Source organism: Coffea eugenioides, chromosome 8, assembly GCF_003713205.1.
Source record: "Coffea eugenioides isolate CCC68of chromosome 8, Ceug_1.0, whole genome shotgun sequence".
NCBI classification, from domain to species: domain Eukaryota; kingdom Viridiplantae; phylum Streptophyta; class Magnoliopsida; order Gentianales; family Rubiaceae; genus Coffea; species Coffea eugenioides.
The window spans coordinates 12,052,489-12,059,837 of NC_040042.1; the positions used below are offsets into that span (position 1 = coordinate 12,052,489).

The following is a 7,349-nucleotide window of genomic DNA, read 5'->3' on the forward strand; positions in this document are numbered from 1 at the left end:
ATAAAATTCCCACGTCAGTTCAGTAAAAGCAGGTAGTATGATAGTAGCATAGCGGGTCCAACCAATGTCAGCTAAGTTCTATGTGACCTCATCCTTAAGATTCAGGAGATCAAGTGTAGGGCCGTGGATGTATTTACAAGGAATTATCTTTCTTGTGCACGCTGAGGCGTACCGCTCCTTGTCGGCAGCCCGGGTGAAGGTCAAATTGCCGCCAAAGTGGGCCGGAGAGGATATATGAACCTCCCTATTCCGCCCAAGACGGGTCCGGGGCCCTACCGGACCAGTTGATGGGGCAGGTCCCCCTAAGGGGACTGTAGGCTGAGGGGTGGAGGTGGAAGGCTTGCTCTTGCCTTTGTTTTTGGGTTTAGTCATTGGGTATCAGTAGACCAGACAAAGGCGGGGTAATGGTGTCCAAAATATGTCAACAAACAGCCAACAAAGCAAATAATCCCCAGTCACAGCTCCCAATCACAAACAAGTGCAGAAACGGACAATACACTCATCCCAAAAACTAATTAATCCTGTGGACGGCAAAATACTCCCAAATACTACCAATTTAACCCAAAAACTAATTAATTAGACAAACACAGCAAACTTCCTCAAAAACTAATTAAACAGGCAACTAGAATAAAAACTTTCCCCAAATATCACTGGTTGAGCTCAAAATTTATCAAATAATCAACAATCAACCACAGATATATCGCAGCACCAAAATCAAGTAAGAAAATCGACAATCTGGCCTCAGCTAAGAAGGTAAAATTCTGGCATCAGCTAATAAAAACTAGTAATCTGGCCTCAGCAAATTAGCGACAGAAAAATAAAGAAAGAAATCACCGGAGGTATGGAGTATGCAGTGGATGAAGTGGGGAGCAGAGGCGGCAAAGAGGTGGAGGAAGGCAACGCGCGTGCGAACGCTAGAGCAGAGGTGACGGCTGGCGCGATGGAGATGGCGGCTGCTGCTACGAGTTGCACCAAGGGGACACGCACTGGCTTTCTTGCGCACTGCTGGCGCACGCCGTGGAGGAGAGGGCGTCGCGCGCTGGTCGCGCGCTGGCCGATGAAGATGATGGCGTCGCGCGAGTGCGGCTGGTGGATGACTGCGCGCCGTGTGCAGCTACTGCTGGGCCTAGAGCTGGGTTCGCGCGAACTGGAGTCGTGCGTTGCTTGCGCGAGATGGGCAAGTGACAGGCTCGCTGAGGCGGCGCAGGGGCGATTCGCGCGCGGCTGGTGGCTCGCGCGGGGCTTGTGCGTCAACTGAGCGCGGTGCTGCGCGCGCTGCGTGGGTTGTGCCTGGAGAGGAGCTGGAGTTGCGCGCGGCAGGCTGCTGATGGTTGTTGCGGCTGGTGGTCCCTACTCTGGTCGCGCGCGCGGGGAGAAGCGCGTTGTGGCTGGGCGCGAGTTGCTGGGCTCGCGCTGTCCTGGTGCTGGGATGGCAGGCGCGCAAGTCGTGGCTGTGGCGTGGGGCGGCGGCGTGCGGCGAGCAGTGGCGGTGAGCAGTGGCGGCGGATCGTGCGGCGTGCGGAGAAGAAGAAAAGGAAAGAAAAGAAGGAAGAAGAAGAAAGAAAAAGAAAATAAAGAAGAAGGAAAAGAGTAGGGCTTCGGGTCCTTTGAAAATTTTTTTTTTTTTTTTTTGACAAGGACAATTTCGTCTTTTCGCCCCTTTTTTTTTTTTTTTGTCCAAGGGGCCCCTGTTTTAGGCGTAGGCACGCGTAACTGCTCTCTAGTCTTTTTTACCATCCTTCTAAAATTTTTTCTTTTTGATTCTTCAACGTGACCACCTAGCGTGGGCACGCCTAACTACTACAGAGTCTTCTGTCCGCGGACGAAAATTTTCTTCACTTAAACGTGACCACCTGGCGTGGGCATGCTTAACTGCTATAGAGTCTTCTGGTCGTCGCTTTCCAACTCCATTCCTTAGACGTGACCACTTGGCGTGGGCACGTCTAACTGCCAACTCCCTGCCACCAAACATCAAACGATTAAATGACACTAACACTCAACTAAAACTTCAAAAATGTACGAAAACTGAAACAAATAGTCTTGGGTTGCCTCCCAAGTAGCGCCTTTCTTTAATGTCTTTGGCTAGATATGGCCGAAACCCTCAAGCAAGATAAAGTGGATCTTGGAGGTGTACAACTTCTACTTCTTCAATAGAGAACCCCTCATAATAAGGCTTGAGACGATGGCCGTTCACCACGAAATTTTTCTCCTTTTTTAAACTTTAGATCTCCACTGCACCATAATGAAATACATTAGAAACGACAAATGGACCAATCCAACAAGAACGTAACTTACCAGGAAAGAGTTTAAGTCTCGAGTGATACAAGAGGACTTTTTGCCCCACTACAAAAGACTTCCTCGCAACTTGCTGATCATGGAAGATTTTATTCTTTTCCTTATAGATCGTGGCATTCTCATATGCTTCATTTCTTATCTCCTCCAGCTCTTGTAGTTGCAATTTCCTTTGGACCCCTGCTTCGTCTAATCCCATGTTACACTGCTTCACTGCCCAAAACGCCTTGTGTTCGAACTCCACGGGAAGATGGCAAGCCTTACCGAAGACAAGTCTATACGGGGACATCCCAATCGGCGTCTTATACGCGGTGCGGTACGCCCATAGTGCATCTTTTAACTTTAAACTCCAATCCTTCCTATTTGGGCGCACCATCTTCTCCAAGATTGATTTGATTTCCCTGTTTGACACTTCGGTTTGACCGTTTGTCTGCGGGTGATACGGTGTGGATACCTTATGGAGCACGCCGTATTTTTGGAACAAGGCAGTGATGGTCTTGTTACAGAAATGTGTCCCTCTATCACTTACCACAGCTCTTGGCATTCCAAAGCGGATAAAGATATTAGATTTTAAGAACTCTGCAACCACCCTGGAATCGTTAGTACGGGTGACTTTGACTTCCACCCACTTAGAAACATAATCAACCGCGAGCAAGATATATAAGAAACCAAAAGATGATGGAAAAGGACACATAAAATCTATTCCCCAAACATCAAAAATTTCAACAAACAACATGGGGGTTTGAAGCATTTGGTCCTTACGAAAAATATTTCCCACCCTTTGACACCTATCACAAGATTTGCAAAATAAGTAAGCATCTTTAAAAAGGGTGGGCCAGTAAAAACCATTCTCCAACACTTTGCGAGCTGTCCGCTTGGGCCCGAAATGCCCTCCACATGCAAACTAATGACAGAAATTCAACATGGAGTGGAATTCACCTGCACTTACACATCTTCTTAGTATCTGGTCCGAGCATTGTCTCCACAAGTAGGGGTCGTCCCAAATGTAGTACTTGGCATCACTCCTCAACTTGTCCCTCTTAGCCTTTGGCCACCCTGCAGGCAATTGATTAGTCACTAGGAAATTCACTATATCAGCATACCAGGGTGTAGATGAGTTAAGGGCAAGTAGTTGCTCCTCTGAAAATGCCTCCCTCAATGGTTGCTCCTCCTTATGAGCAAGCAAACGGCTCAAGTGATCAGCAACTAAATTTTCTGCCCCACTTTTATCTTTAATCTCCAAGTTGAACTCCTGAAGGAGCAGGATCCATCTGATGAGTCTTGGTTTAGCATCTTTCTTCGTCATCAAGTACCTTAAAACTGCATGATCAGAGAAAACTGTTATTTTCGTACCTAACAAATAAGGTCTAAATTTTTCTAATGCGAAAACCACAGCTAGCAATTCTTTCTCTGTTGTAGAGTAGTTGAGCTGAGATCCATTCAACGCTTTTGATGCATAGTAGATTGCATGTGCAGCTCTGCCAATCCGTTGCCCCAACACCGCTCCCACTGCATAGTCACTCGCGTCACACATTATCTCAAATGGGAGGTTCCAGTCTGGAGGTTGGATAACAGGTGGTGATGTCAATGACTCCCTCAACCTGTCAAATGCCACCTTGCACTCCTCAGTGAAGTCAAATGCTACATCCTTCTGCAACAGTTTGAACAGGGGCGCTCCAATTTTGGAGAAATCTTTGATGAATCTCCTGTAGAACCCTGCGTGACCCAAAAAGGAACGCACCTCCCGTACACTTACGGGGTAAGGCAAAGCAGAAATAATATCGACCTTTGCTTTATCCACTTCTATACCCCTGGCCAACACTACATGCCCTAAAACAATGCCATGATCCATCATGAAATGACATTTTTCCCAATTTAGAACTAAATTTGTCTCAATGCATCTCTTCAAAATTAAAGCTAAATTATCCAGGCATTCATCAAAACTATCTCCATATACACTAAAATCATCCATAAACACCTCAATAATCTTTTCTACATATTCAGAAAATATATTTACCATACACCTCTAAAAATTCGCCGGAGCATTGCAGAGGCCGAACGGCATCCTCCGGTAGGCAAATGTACCAAAGGGGCAGGTGAAGGTAGTTTTCTCCTGGTCCTCCGGTGCTATTGCGATCTGGAAGTAACCTGAGAAACCGTCAAGAAAGCAGTAATAGACACGACCAGCTAACCTTTCTATCATCTGATCAATAAAAGGTAGAGGGAAGTGGTCCTTCTTGGTTACAGCATTCAGACGTCGGTAATCAATGCACTGACGCCATCCTGTGGATTTTCTCACCGGGACCATCTCACCCTCTTGGTTCTCTTCAACTGTTACTCCTGCCTTTTTCGGAACTACTTGCACTGGGCTCACCCAAGGACTTTCCGAGATGGCGAAGATGATTCCCACTTCTACGAGTTTCAGTATCTCCTTCTTCACCACTTCCATCATTAGTGGATTCAATCTCCGTTGCGCCTGCCTAACCGGCTTTGCATCATCCTCAAGCCGGATCCGATGCATGCACAAGGAGGGGCTAATTCCCTTGATGTCTGCTACGCTCCACCCAATCGCTTCCTTATGGTCTCGAAGAAGACGAATAAGGTTGTCTTCTTGTCTTGGTGATAGATGAGCAGATATGATAACTGGTAGCGTCTCATTATCCCCGAGAAAAGCATACTTCAAATGCTTTGGGAGATGCTTAAGTTCCAACTCAGGTGTCTGCACAATAGAAGGCAACAATTTCGTCTGAGTTTCTGGTACAAAGAGAGAAATAAGCTCATACCTTGGAGTAATTGATGGAAGCGAATGAAGTGCTTCAACTGCACGGTATAACTCCTCACTTAATTCCACATCAGAAGTTGCTCCCAACTCAAGATGTTTGGCTAATGCCACCTCAAGTGCATCGTCCCCATCCAATTCAAACATTTCCTGTACAAGGGGCTCAACAACACTTAAAGTAAAAATGGAGTTAGTCTCATCCGGGTACTTTATCGCATCAAAGATATTAAAATTTACAACTTTCCCATCAAACTCCATTGACAAGGTACCCTCATTTACATTTATTTTCGTCCTAGCAGTGATTAAAAATGGCCTCCCTAACAAAATAGGTGACGGATTTAGTGCCATTTCATCTCCCATATCTAGGACATAAAAATCTGTAGGAAAGACTAATTCATTGACCTGTACCAAAACATCTTCAACTAACCCCTCTGGATAAGCATTGGTACGGTCTGCAAGTTGGATTATAATGTCTGTGCCTTTTAACGGACCAAGATTAAGGGATGTATAAATTGTTTTAGGCATTACATTGATTGACGCCCCTAAATCCAACATTGCTTTCCTAATCGAGGTACCCCCTATCTTGCAAGGGATGGTGAACATACTTGGGTCTCCACATTTTGGTGGGAGTTTCCTTTGAAGTATAGCTGACACGTTTTCTCCCACCGCCATTCGTTCATCTCCCCTTAGCTTCCTCTTGTGGGTGCACAAATCCTTTAAAAATTTAGCATATTTCAGTATCTGCTTGATTGCATCCAGTAAGGGGATGTTAATCTCCACTTTTCGGAACACATCCAAAAGCTCTTTTTCCTTCTCTACTTTTCTTGTCTTTTCCAACCTGCAAGGAAAAGGAGGTAAGTTAGATTTAATAGTGGGTGGAGAAGTGAAGGGTACCTTAGGATCCTCGCGAATACGTCCTTCCTCTTCGATTTTCTTTTCTATCTCCTCCTCACTTTTGCTTTTTGAACTTTCCACTTTAGGCCCATCCAGTTCCTTGCCACTCCTCAGTGTCATGGCACTTACATTCCTGGGATTTACTTCGGGTTGAGATGGCAATTTTTCATGAGCGTGGGACTCCAGGCGATTGATGGCAGTTGCCAATTGGCTTATTCGAGCATCCATATCTTTCATGCCTGATCTGGTCTCCTGCTGGAACTGAGCCATATTCGATGTCAATAATCTGGTCTCCTGCTGAAGCTGTCTAGTCTCTTGCTGGATCTGGGAGGTAGTAGTAGCCAGACTTTTGACAATATCCTCCAAAGAACTCCCTGTGTTAGAGGATGAAGGTTGGGGTTTCGGTTGCCATGGTTGCTGAAACCCTGGTGGACAATTTGAGAGTAAGTTTTGCGGTTGGTTCCCATAACTGAAATTGGGATGGTCTCTCCAATCGGATTTGTATGTGTTGGAGTACGGGTCATACTGCCTGCGGGGCGCGGGCACGCCTCCTGCCATGTTTACCTGTTCCGCCCCGTCCTCTTGCAAAATGGGGCACATGTCCGTGCAATGGTCCATGCTAGTGCAGATTCCACACACCTTCGCTCGCGGCGTGTCTCTCATGGCTAATTGCCTAACAGCAGACGTCAACTCTGACAGTTGCTGCTGTATGGATGAAGTCTCTACCTCGTTGACTCTACGGGTGGGGTTGCTCTAACGAAAGCCAAATTGCTGGGAGTTCTCTGTCATGGCTTCGATGAGCTCCCACGCTTCCTTCGGTGTCTTGTTTGCCAGTGCTCCCCCACTCGCAACGTCAATGATACTCCTATCAGTTGATTGGAGCCCTTCATAGAAGTATTGGATTAACAGTTGTTCACTAATTTGATGCTGCGGGCATCTAGTGCACAACTTGTTAAACCTTTCCTAGTATTCATACAAGGACTCACCGGGATACTGTTTAATGCTGCAGATCTCCTTCCTCAAACTCGCAGCCCGGGATGCCAGGAAGAATTTCTCTGGAAATTTCTTTTTCAACTGTGCCCATGTGGTGACACTACCAGCAGGGAGGTAGTATATCCAATCCTTCGCTGGATCCTTGAGAGAGAAAGGGAAAGCTCTAAGTCTTATTTGCTCCTCAGTGATCCCAAGAGGTTTCATGCTAGAGCAAATCACCTCGAACTCCTTGACATGTTTGTGGGGTTCTTCCCCAGAAAGACCGTGGAATGAAGGTAGGAGGCGAATCAACCCCGACTTCAGCTCGAAGGCGGTATTCTCAGCGAAAGTGAGAAATGTGATGCACAAGGGCTGGTGAGTCAACTCCGGGGCAGCCAGTTCCCTTAATGTT

The 7,349-nt window shown here is 46.5% G+C and overlaps 1 non-coding gene across 1 annotated transcript; it reads left to right on the top strand.

Moving 5' to 3' along the window:
* Nucleotides 1-6,884: 6,884 nt before the first annotated feature.
* Nucleotides 6,885-6,991, top strand: LOC113781809. Its single transcript, XR_003469714.1, has one exon. It is a non-coding gene; the product is annotated as a small nucleolar RNA R71 (small nucleolar RNA).
* Nucleotides 6,992-7,349: the final 358 nt, after the last annotated feature.